General features: G+C 42.8%; 1 long non-coding RNA gene across 5 annotated transcripts in view; it reads left to right on the top strand.

Moving 5' to 3' along the window:
- The window catches only part of LOC116661005, a 132,130-nt gene extending 117,103 nt beyond the window's left edge, over nt 1-15,027 (top strand). For 3 of the 5 annotated variants that reach the window (XR_004316766.1, XR_004316814.1, XR_004316787.1), the window contains exons 3-4: nt 6,764-6,916; nt 10,098-10,685. This is a non-coding gene — a long non-coding RNA (uncharacterized LOC116661005). Of the gene's footprint in view, nt 1-6,763; nt 6,917-10,097; nt 10,686-14,347 lie in introns of those variants that run through there. The other 2 variants (XR_004316783.1, XR_004316771.1) reach the window with 2 other exon arrangements.
- Nucleotides 15,028-16,331: the final 1,304 nt, after the last annotated feature.

Here is a 16,331-nt window from a genome sequence, read left to right as displayed (position 1 = left end):
CAGATATAGCTCCAAGGGAATAGGTGGAAACAGAGTAGATGAGAATGTGGTTTCTAGCATTAGTCTTTTAAGTGCATAAGTGTCTTGGTGAGTGGTTAAAAGAACCCTAGCTGTTGATTTTACTTCTCCCTCAACTCAACTTGAAGACTTCTTGCCTATAAACCATGAAGATGCAAATTGCTGTGGCCATTTTGTGGGCTTTCCTATTATAAAAACCACTTGTTTTCCGTTCAACATTATGCTATTTTGAAATTCTAGGTGAAATTTTTGCTAAACTCTCCGCATTCCTTTTTCTGCAAGTGGAAGTTTGCCAGGCTTGGGAATGTCAGTCCTTTTATTCCTGTCTGAATTTCACTGTCCTCTGTCAAAGAAGCAGTTGATCCAAAAAGCTCCTTTCACCTAAAGCTAAAAAGATAGTGGTGATTTGACATCACCTAGTTCTTAGATTGTGGCCTTGCCTGCCGGAAGGGCTACCCTTGCTGGGACACTATAAAGAGGGTAGGTGCAGGTGGGGCAGGTCTTCAGTAGACATCACGACCAGAAACTGTATCCTTCAGCAGAGGTCAAGGTCGTTGGGGGTGAATAGAGAGGAAGATGTCATTCCAGCCCCCACATCTGTGAGAACTTTAGCATAAATGCTCTGTCTCCCCACCATCCCACATACCTACACTGCAAAAGACTCTTTGGTCTGAGGTTTCTTAACTCATCAAATCTCAGTTCCTTCTTCTCAGTTCTTTCTTCCCTGGTACAAATAGTTGAGCATTACCTTCATTATCCTAAAATTATTTACAACAGAATTGACTGTTGTAATTGGATTGAATGTGGACATGAAGCTTCCATCTCCGTCCATTCAAATGGCTTGACATTCGGTTATTTCACTTTTCAATAGTTCCACTTCCAGGAGAGAGATGAGGGGGGTGGAAGGAAGGGAGGGTACAACTTAACTTTGGCTTATCTGGGTGGTTGAAGAAAGACAGCAAAACGGTCCTCCCCACCCCAAGTGCCCTTTTCTTGCTCAGTCTGCATAGTGAAGAATACCGTAGACTACAAGGACAAAGCTTTGGGACTTCCTCAGATTTTTCCCGTGTCTACTTCACCAGTGATAAAACAAGGAATGCAGCAATCTGTAATGCATGGTTCTTACCTGAATAAAGATTGGACTCATCTGAGGAGCTTTAAAAAATGCCAATGCCCAGGCTCCATTCTAGACCTTCTAGGTAGAAATCTTTGGGGCTGAAGCCGGGCAGCGATAATTTTCACAAGTTCCCAGGTGATTCTAAAGTACATCCAGATTTGGGAACCTCTGGCCTAGTAAATTGGTCAAGAGCAGTAGTTCTCAAACTTAGCATGCATGGGAATCTTTCAGGCAACTTGTGGTGCTCAATAAGTTGCATTTTTAACAAGTTCCCAGGTGATGGTGATGTTGCTGGTCTTTGCTCTAGGACCAGCTTTGAGAATCATTGGTCAAGAAATCTGAGATAAAATCCTAGTTGTGCTAATTCTCCAGAAATTTGAACAGTAAGTTGATAACTTCTCTTTCTTTTAATGTTCTACAACAGAGGAAGGCAAACTTTTGTAGGAAAGGGTCATATAATAAATAGTTCCAGCTTTGCTGTCCATACAGTTTCTATTGCAACTACTCAACTCCGCCATTGTAGCAGGAAAGCAGCCATTAACAATATGTAAACAAATGGAGGGGCTGTGTTCCAATAAAACTTTATTTAGATAGCAGACAGGATTTGGTCCATGGGACATAATTTGCTGAATCCTGTTGCTCAGTTTCACTACCAATGTATCAAGTGAGGATTTCTTTTTATTTATCTAATTTGGTGTTCAGGTTTTCAGGATCTGAGGCTTGATATCTTTCATTGGTTCTACAAAGTTTGTGGTTATTGTCTTTTGAAACATTGCCTCTTAGCCACTGTTTCTGTTATCTGCTCATGAAACTCTGATCTGGTAATGTATTAGATCTTCTCACTTTAACCCCATGTCTCTTAACAATTTTCATACTTTTTACCTCTGTTTCTCTGTGCTGCATTTACATCTATTTTTCATTTCAAAAATAGTACTTTTTGGCTCCTTATCAAATCTGTCTGGTGTATTTTGATAGTCTCTTATATCTTCATGAAATATTCAATTACCTCATTTATTGCTGTAAGTATTTTTATGTAAACTCATATTCTGTGTTAATATTTTTAGTGTCTGTGATCTTTGCAGATCTGATGCGACAGTTTATGATTTCTTTTGATTTTCATTAATGGCAGCTAATTTCTTCACGAGTTTGGTGAGTTTTGAGGCTGAGCTCATATTCCTTAGAACTTTATCTGTGATAATTCTTTGAGACCTAGGTTCAAATAAGGAGTTGCGTTTGTTTCTGTTGGGTGCCTGGGAGTACTCCCAAGCTGGTGTCACTTTAAGTACATTGCTGGCTTTGGAGCTTCCCACCTAGTGTGAATTTTGGCTTGCTAGCAGAAATTCTCAGGGGACAATTCTTTCCAGCTCCACCCAGAGCCAAGGTGGAGGCAGACAGTCCCCTCCCCAGCCCCCCTGAGGGACAGGACCTTTCACCCTGGTTCAGTTTTCAGAGGGTTGGCTTCGATGGTCTTGGCTTACGTGAGGGTGTCCCGGTCATCTTCTCACCCTGCCTGTCCCTGGCTCCTGCATGACCCCTTATAACCTGAGTTAGGCCAGCAAGAACTGGCCTGTGACCTCCACTTTGGTTCTCCTTCCTGGATTTGTGCTTTCTCAAGGCTTCTGGCCTCCTAGGGATCCCTTGTTCTGATGCCAGTTCAATCGTGCTTTACAAAAATTATTTTAATTGATGTCCTCTCCAGCATCGTAAGTCGTCTTAGGAGAGCTATTATAATAACTGCCAAGGACACCGGTAGGTAACTGCTTCCTATTTCCGCTTCCTCTTCTCTCAGTGGAGAAGCCAACAGAACTGGGACTTAATTCATTTCTTAAAATAAATGGATCAATGATTTTTATCTTGTTCTCAGCATTCTTCGTGTTATACTGTCATTATGCTACTGTGTACTCTGAGGGCAGACTAATGTAACACTCCTCAGATTAGACCGGGTTACTAACATAAGTCTGTTTCATAAGACCTTTTAAAAAATGTGGAATTTGTGGGCCTATTGGGAGTTTTCAGTTTCCCTGTGTGATTCAGAAAGCCCATAGTAAGTTGCAGCTTGTCATTTTGCTGAGGCACCAATATGAACGGACTCCGCAGGGAGGCTTATATTGGGAACGAATCATTTGGCTTCATGAATGTGCCTAGCCCGCCACCATCATCCTCGTCCCAGGGCACTGTGTTGATCTCCTCTTCTTGACATATGCTACAAAGTAAGCCTTTTGAAATTATAGTACAGAAAGTAATTTTCTTGTGTGTAAAAAATGATCAGCAAGTAAAAACGATAAATTTTGCAAAAAGTCAAGGAGGCGCTTAGGTTGTGGTGTACGTAGACGTGCAGGAAACATAGCTCCCAGTGGAAATGTGATTCGGGAAGACGCCAGGAGCCTGCACAAATTTTCCACATTCTTGAGTAGGGGAATTCTGGAAGAATCAAGAGTGCCCTCCCATGAGGTTTTCAAGCGCCTACTACATATTAATAAATAGCTTTGTAAAAAATAAAGTTAGGCAGAAATGCTAAATTTAAAAAGAGTCTGGACACTTCGGCAGTTGTTTACAAAACTAAACATACTCTTATCATATAGTCCAGGCAGTTGAGTTCCATAGCATTTACCCAAAGGAGCTGAAGCCATATCTACACAAAACCCCCGCACATGGATGTTTATAGTAGCTTTATTCATAATGGCCCAAACTTGGAAGCAACCAAGATGTCCTTCAGTAGGCGAACGGATAAACAAACTGGTACATCCAGACAATGGAATATTATTCAGTAATAAAAATCAATGAGCTATCAAGCCATGGAAAGACAGGAAGGAATCTTAAATGCATCATACTAAGTGAAAGAAGCCAATCTGAAAAGGCTAGTACCATGCGATTCCAACTATATGATTTGGTGGAAGAGGGAAAAACTGTGGAGACAGTAAAAAGATCAGGAGATGCTGGGGCTAGTGGGGAGGGAGAAACGAACAAGCAGAGCACAAAATACTTTTAGGGCAGTGAAAATATTCTGTATACAATGGGCACTGATATGTTATGGTGGATACATGTCATTATGTATTTGTCCAAACCCATAGAACGTACAGCACCAAGAGTGAACCTTATGTAAACTATGGATGTTGGAGGATGATGTGTCAATTTAGTTTCATTGATTGTAACAAACACACCACGTGGGCGGGGCTTATTAATTTAAAAAAGGAAAAAGAGACTCTAGAATGTAATGAGCTGGTACCTTAGCTGCTTCTTCGGAGTAGCTGTTACCTACTAAGAAAAACAATTCACCCAAAGTCCCACATGGGACAGAGGCCAAAGTACGGCTCCTCCGGGTGACCCTGCCTGGCTGCAGAGTGAGCGGAGGCCCTGGGAGGGAGACATCTCGGGGCTCGGGGAGTTTGGAATGACGCGAGGGCCTTCTCCCACAGGCCTGGGACATCAGGACATCTCCCCTGCAGAGGGGCAAAAGGGGAACAGGAAAGGGGTTCAGGCCATCTGGCATTTCCTCCTTCCCAAGGGTGGCAGGGGCAGCTTCCTGGGAAGGCCGGTGTGCCTGGCAAATGGCTGCACCTCCGGAAGCATCCCAGCGAGATGGAGAGGCTGGACGGGCAGTGAGAAGACTCCACCTCTGGCAGCTCTTGCTTCTTAGTAAAAAGCAGGACCTACACATAGGGACACACTAGCATATACAAGAGCAAGTACCCAGATATGGACGGATGGACAGACGTGCACAGATGCGCACATGAGGTAACCTCCCCCGCACGGAGTCCACATCCAGGACAGGGACACACGAATGATCAGGGCAGCTGCCATTCTGGAAAACAAGCTGCTGAAAAACACACACTGTCAATGGCCTGGGGAGTGAACTGTTCTAACATGTGTCCCCCTGGGAATGCCCCAGCCTTCCGGAGCAATCAGCCCTCCCCCATCTCTGTCCGCTGCACGTGGTGGAGCGCTGCCTGCCCCTGACACTCTGGCAGATGCACGTGTGCTCCCCTCACTCTGCCCGAGGGCCTTCCCCCTACCCAAGGCAGGCTGCAGTCCATCGCTGTCAGTGGATGACACTCAAGTCCCCCATGTGACACTGGAGGGCTTTGGTGGCAGGAAGGTGCTGCCGGTCGCTGCCCGAGAGGGGCAGTAATAACAGGAGGCCTGAAGGAGTGGAACCATGTTGCACCAGAGCAGCCTTTGTATCTCTCCAGCCCCACAGCTTTGCCCTCTGGACTTGGCACCTGGCTCAGTGTTGCACAAGCCGCCTGGAGAAACGGGCGGCAGGGCGGGCTTTTCAGTAGTCTGGGACACTTCTGCCTCGAGGCTGCACATGGAAGAGTATCTTCTAAGTAGAAACAGGCCTGTGTTGACAGATGGAATCCAACTGGATGTGGGAAAAAGCTCAACAGAGGGCTCCAAGCAAACAAAAAAATCAACCCAAACAACACCTTTTTAGTGTAACAAGGACTTAAAAATGATTTTGAAAGACGTCTGGTACTAATAGTTTAAAAAGTTAGTTTAAAAACTCCTCTGTTGCTTGTGTTAAGAAGCAGGAAGTCTTTCTATACTCCCATTCTTTTAAAATCCCCTACTTTTGTAATTCTTTTTTATTTTTTTTTAATTGAAGTATAGTCAGTTACAATGTGTCAGTTTCTGGTGTGCAGCACAATGTCCCAGTCATACATATATGTACGTATATTCGTTTTCATATTCTTTATTCATTAAAGGTTATTACAAGATATTGAATATAGTGCTATTCAGAAGAACTTTGTTTTGTATCCATTTTTATATATAGTAGCAGTTCATATTTGCAAATCTTGAACTCCCAAATTTGTCCCTTCCTACCTTCTTCCCCCCGATAACCGTAAGATTGTTTACTATGTCTGAGAGTCTGTTTCTGTAAAATCCTCTACTTTTGAACATAATAGAATTATTTTCTTTTAAAATTATTTTACTGAACTGTTTTACAACTGTGGTAGACAGAATAATGGCCCCCAAAGATGTTCACATCCTAATCGCTGGAACCTGTGAATATGGTACCTCACATGGCAAAAGAGACTCTACAGATGTGACCAAGTTAAGGATTTTGAGAGGAAGAGATTATCCTGGATTAGCCAAGTGGGTCTGGTGTAATTACAGTAGTCCTTATAAGAGAGAGGCAGGAGGGTCAAAGTCAGAAGAGGAGATGTGAGGACAGAGCAAAAGTTGGACTGAGGTATTGAAGATGGAGGAAGGGGCTACAAGCCAAGGAATCTAGGTGGCCTCTAGAAGCTGAAAAAGGTCAGGACATGTGTTATCTTCTGCAGTCTCCAGAAGGAATGAAGGCTTATTTTGATTTTAGGATTTCTGACCCCCAGAACTGTTAGATAATAGATTTGTTCTAAGCCACTAAGTTTGTGTTAAATTTGTTTCAGCAGCAATAAAAATTAATCCAACCTATTGTGATGAGTCAGATCCTGTGGGCTAGCTTGAAGAAGGACTGATTTATTGACTAATAAATTAATGGCTCCATATGGACCTTCATAGAGTTTCTTTGGCCCTGCTTCTTTGTTTGGGTGAGCTTATGGTATGAATTGTGCACATACTTTTCACTTTGCTAAATGCAAACTCCATGCTGAGAAGTTTAAATCTATCTGTATCTAATTACAGGGATCTTCACCCATATTTGCCGGGGATTATCCTACTGTATTGGTTTTCCAGGACTGCCAAAAACAAAGAACCACAGACTGGGTGGCTCAAACAGCAGAAATGTATTTTGTCACAATTCTGGAGTCTGGACGTCCAAGAGCAAGGTGTTGGCAGGTTTGGTTTCTCCTGATCTTGGCTTGCAAGCAGCCACCTTTTTGCTGTGTTCGCATGTGGTCTTTTCTCTGTGCACACACCTGCCATGGTCTCTTTGTGTCCAAATTTCCTCTTCTTGTGAGAACACCAGTCGAGTTAGATTAGGGCTCACCCTAAAATTACCTGAAAGTTAGTTTTACCTTAACCTTTACTTTTAAATTTTATTAAAATTTAATGAAAAACTTAACTCAATTACCTTTTTAAAAGCTCCATTTCTAGTCATATTCTGAGTTACTAAGGATTAAGTCTTCAACATATGAATTTGGTGGTGGTGGGGACACATTTCAGCCCATAATATCTATACTGGGTACATGTAGGGGAGGGTCTGTGCCAGCCAAGCAAGTAAGTCTGTGCACACTACTTGAGTGACATGTCAGGACTACTCTCTATAATTCCATGCTTCAGTCCATTTTGGTACGCTCAAGAGTACCACACTGTGAGCCAGCTGGAACTGTATCACTTTGTCACCCTTTAGGCCACAAGAAAATGTGTTTCAGAGACCATTATGCTAAGACAAGGTCAGGCCAGCTCTGGAGTGACAGAATCTATCTCAGAAACATCTCATGAGGTTGGGAAGGGAAGGGGGATGAGGGAAGACCAATATACGTGCAACTTAGATCCCTACCTCAAACCGTACTCTTTACATATACACTACACGGGTTACAGACCTAAATGTGAAAAATTATTAAAGAAAATAAAGGACAATGTCTACATGATCTTAGAGTAGAGAAAACCTAAAAGAAGAATTTATAAAGCCCAAACAATAAAGAAAAAGGTAGACATATTCAAATACTTCAAAATTTAAAACTGTACAGAAAAATCTACAAATTTCTGTTGGCAAAAGATTTAAAAACAGACTGGGAGATTCGTTTTATACTAGGAATTATTATTCAAAACACACAATAAGGAAAGTAAAAATTAAAAAAAAAAAATGAATTAATTGTCCAAGAAGGAAATGTGAATGGTCAACAAGTAAGAAAGCAAACAAACAAAAAGATGCTCAAACTCAGAGAAAGCAAATAAAAAGAACAAAGAGAGGCCATTTCCTATCCATTGTTTACATAAAATTAAGTGGTCAGTTCTCTCAACTGTTGACAAGGTTGTAGGGGAACCGGTAAATTTTTGCTGGAAATGTGAATTGATGAAGGCAACTTGGAGAGAGTTTGGTGCATTTAGGACAATGTGTTTTCCCTGTGTCCTAGAATTTATGCTTCAGGATACACAATGGATAATCCGCGTAGTTTCAAAAGCATCTTATGCACAAAGGTGTCTGTTACACCACTGTTTGTAACAGCAGGAAAAAAGGAAATGACCGAAACATCCCTCAGTATAGGGATAAACAAACTGTGGTGTTCTCCTGTGATGGAATAGCACACAACAATTTGAAACAATAAATAAATCTGATACATATCGGCATTAATAGTCATTAAAAACATAAGGTAAAGTGTAAAAAGCAAGATGCAGATTGATGGGATATATACACATAATGTACTTGAATATTTAAAAAACAAAACCTTACAAAGTGTATGTGTGTGTATCTGTGTTTTAACAGATGCATATCTACCTAGAAAAAAATTTTTTAGAGAAATAGAATGATACACGATACATGGTCATTTCAGTCTCTGGGGGAGTGTGGGGAGGAATGGTTTGAGAGTTGGTGGTTTAAGGGATGTTAGCTAATATTTATCCTTGACTCACCCCTTCCCTTTCCCCCCCTCCTTCCCTCCCTCCTTCCTTCCTTCCTTTCTTCTTTTTTTCTTCCAAAAAAATAGACAAGAAATAGATATGACCAAAAAAGTTCACCTTTATTCATTCTAAATTATAGGAATATAGAAGTCTAAGTTATTCCTTTATTTTACCATAATTTTTAAATCTCAGAAAGCAGAAACCAAACCAAACAAAAAGCCAATTATTTCTACAAAGAAAATAATAAACTATAAAACTAAAGGGAGTAAAGGAAGGCTTGAACAAACGAAGGAGGATGTGATACTGAGTCTGTTGTGTTCCAGAGAGTGGGCTGACTCCCGATGGGGGAAACGAACGCCTCACAGCTGGGAGTTCCCACTGGCTTTTGCGTTGGAAGGGACCATGTTAGACACTTGGTGCACTTTTACTTCCTGCGTGAATGGCCTCCATTCTCTTGAAATACGGTGTTAGGGATGTCTTCTTCCAGTGCCAGTAACTGGTTCCACTAGCCTAAAGCAAGTAGTTCCATTTTTCAGTCGCTCAAACTATTAAGGAAAATTCTTCCTTATTTTTAAAAAGAATTACCTTCCTGTGGACTCTGCTCTTTGGTTCCATTTCTTTTTTTTTCTGGAGCAGGAGAGATTAAATCCAGTGCTCCTTTAATAGGAAAGTCTTTCAAAATGTAAAGACAGCTACCCTTCATTTGTAAGTTTTTATATCTAGAAAAATAAAGGGCTTTGTACACAAATACAAACATATGAACATCACATGGGGACATCACCATAAAATACGAAGTGGCTGTGAAACTGAACTTTCAAAGTTCTCTTGGAGACCATGGGAGAAACTAACCTGATGACACAGAGATCTCGGCTCATCTCAGGTAGTGCATTTTCCTCTGGGCTCGGAGGCACAGGAGTCACCCCACCACCACCCCCGGGAGGGAGAGTACATAATTGATGAGCAATCTTTATCACACTTGAAGGGACAATGATATAAAGGGGAACCGGATGCCTAGTTAAGAACTGATACCTCAACAGACATAAGAGGAAGCTACATTATCTCCTTATTAGTGACATTGTATATTTTATAAGAGTAGCAATGCCTTGCCAACTTGAATGCCAAGATGTAGACCAACCAAGGGATCTAAATGCTGATTTAAGTTAGTTTATCTTAAAGGGAAAGGCCCCTGGAGACATGTCCCCCACTGGGTTGATGTTTCTTGGTTGGTTTCCTTTTCACCTGCTTGCAAAGTGACCTAGTGGACAAGAGATGCTGTTGCACCCAGTTCGAGAGGTTAATATTGTTCACATTACCTGAGATGTTTTGTATCACTGTGGGTGAGAGGGAAGGGGAAGAAAGGAAACTGAAGCTTAAGTTCCCACTGTTAGTAGTGGAATGGAGCTTCCAAATCGACCTCCTGAAACTCATGTCCTTCATTTTGTTGTCTTGTTTTAAGCCTTGCCGTCCTCAAAGAGACAGGGAAGCCATCAACAGCAATAATACAAATATTTCATGACTGATTTCAACCAATCAAAATGGACTATGGCTGCTGTGCCTTATGGGTGTATCCTGGTGGGCACCTGCCCTGCCCTCAGCTCTAACCACTCAGACTCCGAGAAGGCCTTTTGAGGTTGAAACAGAGGAAGTGTTGCTCAAGTAAAGCTAATTGTGTTGTCTTTGTCTCCTTTGATAAGTGGCTTTGTTTCACATTAGATCTCTCTGAAGTTATATTCTATGCATTAAACCACTTCTTTTTAAAACTTCTCTTTATAAATTACTTCAATCTGTCTTTGAACACAGAAGAAAATAAAGGAGAAAGGATATGGGGAAGGGATGGCTTAATGTGTCTACATTTTGGAATGACTGACGAAGCTTGCTGCTTCTCCAAGTTCTCTGGGTGGCCTGAATGAAGAGAAGGGGTGTAAGCATCCCTTAAGACTCAGCTTTCAGTCCCCGATCCCTATTCTTTGCAGAATGTTCTCTTATTAAAACCCCACCCCCCATCCCCATCTGCTGCCATCTTACTGGAAAGTCATTTCTAATACGGCTCCCAGCAGGCAGCTTTCCTTGTCTCCTTACACCCCTCCCTCCAGTTGTGAGTCCATTCACTAATTCTGACATCTCCCAAGTGGGTGAATCTTTAAGTGGCAGTTCCTAGACATCATCCCTAAGTTTTGGGGGTGTCACGACCACCTAGGCTGGAAAACAGTTATTTATTTCACAACCTTTCCCTCAATAGCCCCCTGCACCCCCGACCCCTGCCGCCAATTGCTGTATGTGTATTTGTTTTTGACGCCAGAGAATTAAAATCAGTTTTGTTTGGAGGATTTCACAACACTCTGACATTTTTGGAGATGCAATGGAGGAAAGCTGAAGACGGAATGGAAACCTACGGACCATGCAGCATCTCACGAGTTTGTGGGGCTTTTTCTCTTTGTTGTGCAAACTCAGTCCAGGGGGATGGAGACATGAGTGCTGCAGGAAAGCATTTTTCTGTTTGCCAAAAAGCAGTGGTGTTGAATGGCTCGAGAGACCACAAAATTACATTTCTCCACTCAGCACTGAGAAAAAATGTCCTGGGAAAATACATTACCACTTCGCATCACCTGGGGCCACCTTAGCCAGAGGAAAAGAGTTCCAACCCGGTCCCTCGTTTGTACTGAATTCACGTGCTGTGAGAGTTTTCCTGGGTCTTTGTGCTGTCTTTTGATTCAGCCACGTAACTGATTAAGTTAAGCACTGGCGATTGCCTGGCTCCTTAGTTTGGCGGCTGCTACCCCACGAATTTGCATGGTTCAGATTAAGGGAGAGATTAAGACAAGTAGGAAGGTTCTGGATTGAGTTTGCCGTGGACATAACTTGTAGTGTCAGACCAACTCTGCCCCCCAGTATTTTAGGTGCGTGAAGACTGCCTGCTTTCTCAAGAAGTTCCATGGTCTGATGCCCACTTGAGAAGTTGGCTCTCCAAAACTCAAACCTCAATAATTATAAAAACTTATTGGAAATGTTTTCAATATTTTCAAGCTGAAAATATGCCCGTATATTTTAAACAACCCCAAAGGGATGAAGAATGGGGGACTGGCAGGGCCGTGTAAGAAGGAGCCTCGTGCTGAAGGCCCGGGGGGAGAGTGCCAATGCCAAATTATTGGATGAGATTTCTGAGCAAGAATCAAATATTTTGGTCCTCCAGCATTTGTGGAAATTATTTTAGCAGAGAACAGTGGTGGCACCAAGACAATGATTTGTTTTCTCAAAATCCAAATTAAGAAATTATATGGCTCTGTGTTTGGCCTTCTAATTAAGAACTTAAACTTTTCTTTAAAACACTGTCTGTGAACCAGGAGAGCCCAAGAGACAGAACTCGGTATTTTTAAATGGTTCGGGGTTCTTGAGGACCCGAAGAATTGTTTAGTAATAGATCAGTGATCTCCAGCCTCAAATGACTTCCACATATATAAATTGCAAGCCAGAAGGAGGCTCTAAGAAGAAGAACAGAAGGGTTTGTTTGGAGAGCACCACAAATAATTGTAAGTTATGGGAACAGAGAAGAAAATAAGACATGTTGATTAGAAACATCAGGATGAACTGGCGTTGATTCTGCTGTACAATAGAAAATTGGTTGCAAAGTTGCTTCCAGCAGATGCATAGCTTGGTGAGTGAGGAATTGAATTTTATTCCAGGTTCAAATTTAAGTTTGGAAATGAAACTTGGGAAGGTACGCCTCATTTCACCGAAACTAAGCAACTTTCTGAATACTCTTACATAAGGTGCCCAAGAAAGAACTGATTTGATTATCCAGTACCTGTAGGCTCAGGAAAAAAAAAAAAAAAGTTTTCGTGCTTTTGAGTTTTAGTATATGGTGAATCCTTTTTTATTCACTTAGTGATGCTCTGTAATGGTCTTCCCTGTGAATCTTTGCTTCCTCTGTGACAGCCTGGTTCTAACTGCTCAGCTCTTAGAAAAATGGGAGTTTCAACAAAGCCCTTGCTTGTTATACGGCTGCAGAATGTGTCAAAGCCTACATTCTGCTCAGTTAAGTTGCAGCTGTTAATTTTCCTTCAGGTCCTTAATAATTGGAACAAATATTAAAGTCACATGAATATTTTGTTTCTCCTTTTAATTGAAGAGTTGGTTAGCATCATTAATTCTGTATCTTAAAGTGTAATTTGACTACCAGGGGCTAACTTTCTTCTCAGAGGTACAGGCCGACATTATCCCATGGCCAGGCAGACCGCCACTCGGGCAGCCAGGGCCGCGGGCACGATGCTGGCTCTTGGCCGAACCAGCAGGTGGGCGTGGTCTCGGGGCTCAGTCGTAGCCGTTTCCTCTGGTCTCCTGCGAGGAGCTGTGCCCCGGAGCATCTGTCCCCATCCTGGGCTCCACTGGCTGACCCCTGACGCCACACCACTTAAAGGTTTCTCATCCCTCACCCCACTGGCCTTCCTCTGCTCTAATTAACAGGATCACGGTAAGTGTTCCGGTGTCCCGGCTCCCGGACCTTGGAAGGTCCCTGTTCACGGGTCCTTGCTTGTGAGGTTGAGCTCGGGAATCTCTGCAGGGCTGGTAATCCGCTCCAGAGAGCTCCCTGGCCCTCTGCCCACAGTGGCGGCTCCTACCCTTGGGCTCCTCTGGGCCCTCAGTGCCCTCACCAGCTCCCATCTCATCCTCAGCACACACCCGGCCCCCCTGAGAAGACAGGGCAGCCCACGAGAAGATAAGCACCACGAAGGCTCACGACTGGGCTCACGGATGCCCCCAGTCCTGAAAGACGGCCTGGACAATGCCCGGGACACCATCTGCACGCAGCAAAGTGCTGTTTCCCAGGGGATGAGCCTTCCTTCACCCCCTTTTCTCCTCCCTTCCTTCCTTTTGGGTAAGAAGACATAGCCTCTTTTCTAGTCAAGGGTGACCTCCACCTGCTTTGTTATTCTCTCCTCTAGAACCCTCGTCCTTCTTTGGTTTCCTTGCTAGAATCACCAACTTTGTCTTCCTCTTGACTTCATCATCGCCCCTCTCTAAGTGACATTCTATTTCTCACCCTTCCCCCCAGCCCATACTAAAGGTCAGAAACTTGTTTTTTTTATCAGTGTAAATGAAAATGCTACCACTTAAAGAAGGGTCAAGCACTCTCATAAGGAGATGAGGGGAAACTTTATGGATGAAGTGACATTGGACTATGGCTTTGAAGTGTTCAGAATTAGTTGCCAACATTAAAAAAATGAGAGACTTTAGATTTTAAAAAAGTAAGATTTTTGCAGGCTGCTCCTGAAAAATTAGAAGATCTGGTAACTCCAGGCCTATGTATCCAAATCTCCTTTCCAGACAGCCTTGCACCAAAGACAGATGCAACACATGTCACTTCCTGCCTACTCTCCTGCAACATGACCTTGCCCCTCTGCCACCAAGAGACGGGGTCTGATTCCTCTTGCCTTGAATCTGGAGAGAATCTTGTCCTGGGAGATTCTCTTGTAACCGATAGAAGACAGGAGAAGAGAGGCTGCTTGAGCTCTGAAGCAAGGAACACGGACAATCTGCTAGAGAGGGGAACTCCTTCCATGGTTGGCATGTGGAAGTAATGCTTTGTAATTCTGTGTACAAAGACCCCAGCAGTTACATAATGCTCATGGGCAGACACCCTCTCTGGTCCCTGTTTGCAGAGCTGGAAGTTTTTGTGCTGAACTTGGATGTGGGCTGTTTGCATTACAGGTGGAGAGGACAGGCTGAGCTGCTGCTGACCTCTCTGCACGCTGTCCTTCAGTCAAGTGCAACTACCTTCAGACTCTCACCTGTCCCCGCAAAACCGCCACGATCGTCGGAACAAAACCCACCTAAATTTCCCCACCGTCCATGAAATCCGCACTCCAGAAGACTGAGAGACAGGCAGAGATTAAAGACCCTTTTCTGATGAAATATTTACTGCCATATTTCTGAGAGATTAATTGACATCAGACTATGAAGAGGGGGTAGGCGCAAAATGCCCCCTATAAAAATATATTTAAAAATCTAATTACAAGCATAGTTCACATTGATTGCAGAAAACACAGAGAACCACAAAGAGGAAAATGAAAATGACCTCTGTCCTCACACCCAGAGAACAGCCTGGTAAGTATTTAGGCTACATCCCTCTCCTGTATTTTTTATTCATAAAAAAGGGACAATATATTCCAAAGATCAGATCTTATTGTAACCACCTGTCCTGCTTTATGGCATTGTACACATTTTCCCATGCTTCTAAATATTCACCTACAGTATAATTCTATGTGTAATTTTGTACATAGTATTCTATTGCATGCATGTATCATAATTCATGTAATCATCTCCTATTATTTGATATTTAGGTTGTTTCCAGTTTTCTCTTATTTTCCATAACAAAGCAACGAACATCCCTCCTGGCCTACGTGTCTTTTCACTTGTTTGTGATGATTTCCTGGGTAAATGTCTAGAAATGAGATCACTGAGTCAAAGGTACAATATTTTCAAGGCTTTTGACACTTATTGCCAAATTGTCCCCTAGAATCACATTCTCACCAACTACATATAGGAGTTCACCAAACCTACACCAACTGGAGAACATTTTTTATGATTTGGTAAACCAACAGTGCGAGTACTTTGGATTCAACAATAATATGCCTCAGGATTTCAAAACTGTAGACTAGATAAACAAGATTATACTGTATAGCACAGGGAAATATATACAAGATCTTGTGGTAGCTCACAGAGAAAGGAATGTGACAATGAATATATAGATGTTCATGTATAACTGAAAAATTGTGCTCTACACTGGAATTTGACACAACATTGTAAAATGATTATAAATCAACAAAAAAATGTTAAAACAACAACAAAAAAAAACAAACAAAAAAACACAATAATATGCCGAGAGATGATGACAAAGCACTGAAATGGCTGGGAGAGCAGAGGAAATCTCCAAGAATGCAGGACGGCCCCGCTGCAGAGGAGGAAAGTGATTTGCCCAAAATTCTACAGGTAATCAGTGGGTATCTCATTGACACTGGACTTGCATGTAGTCTCTGGCTTGCAACACAGTGACCAAGTCTGGTCACCACGTGGGTCAACGAGTTGATGGTTATCCTTAGGCTTCCTTGACCTCCCCTTGCACCTTCCGTTTTACAGACTCGTACTTAGGCAGCTGCCCGTACTGGATTTGAAGGATCATGATGGCAAAATTTCTCCAGGACCCCCAAACAGCGCCAAATCTTCTCCATGTTGGCTTTTCAATATATATTCTGAGTCTGGTCAAATTGCCGACAATGAGCCTGGTTTTAGACTCTGAGAAGGACTAAACTAAGGTCTGTGAGCTGGAGCAGCGGTCCTGGCAGAGGAGAGCCCTGGCTCCCTGAGGAAGCATGCTCCTCGAGCTCAGGATGCAGGAATGCCGCAGACACAGGCAGCTGGGAAAGCTAAGAGATGCGCTGGATGCGTGGTCCCTCGAAAGCTCACCGCCTCACCTCTCACAGCATCCTTATGCAAACTGTGGCTCATCGCTAGTTCTTTAGGCACTGGTGTCCACACCACCGCCCACAGCCCGTGGACCTCCGTTCTCCCCTGGTTTCTGTGACACCCATCTCTCTCTCGCTCGTGATTTTTGTCCTACCTTCTTGTGTCTACTTCAGAGTCTTTACTTTTCCTAAAGCCTTAAATATATGGCACAAGTCTCAAATCATGAACT

This window comes from Camelus ferus, chromosome 1 (assembly GCF_009834535.1).
Source record: "Camelus ferus isolate YT-003-E chromosome 1, BCGSAC_Cfer_1.0, whole genome shotgun sequence".
Taxonomy (NCBI): Eukaryota; Metazoa; Chordata; class Mammalia; order Artiodactyla; family Camelidae; genus Camelus; species Camelus ferus.
The sequence above is the reverse complement of the archived record's forward strand: the minus strand, read 5'-3'. Positions and strand labels throughout refer to the sequence as shown.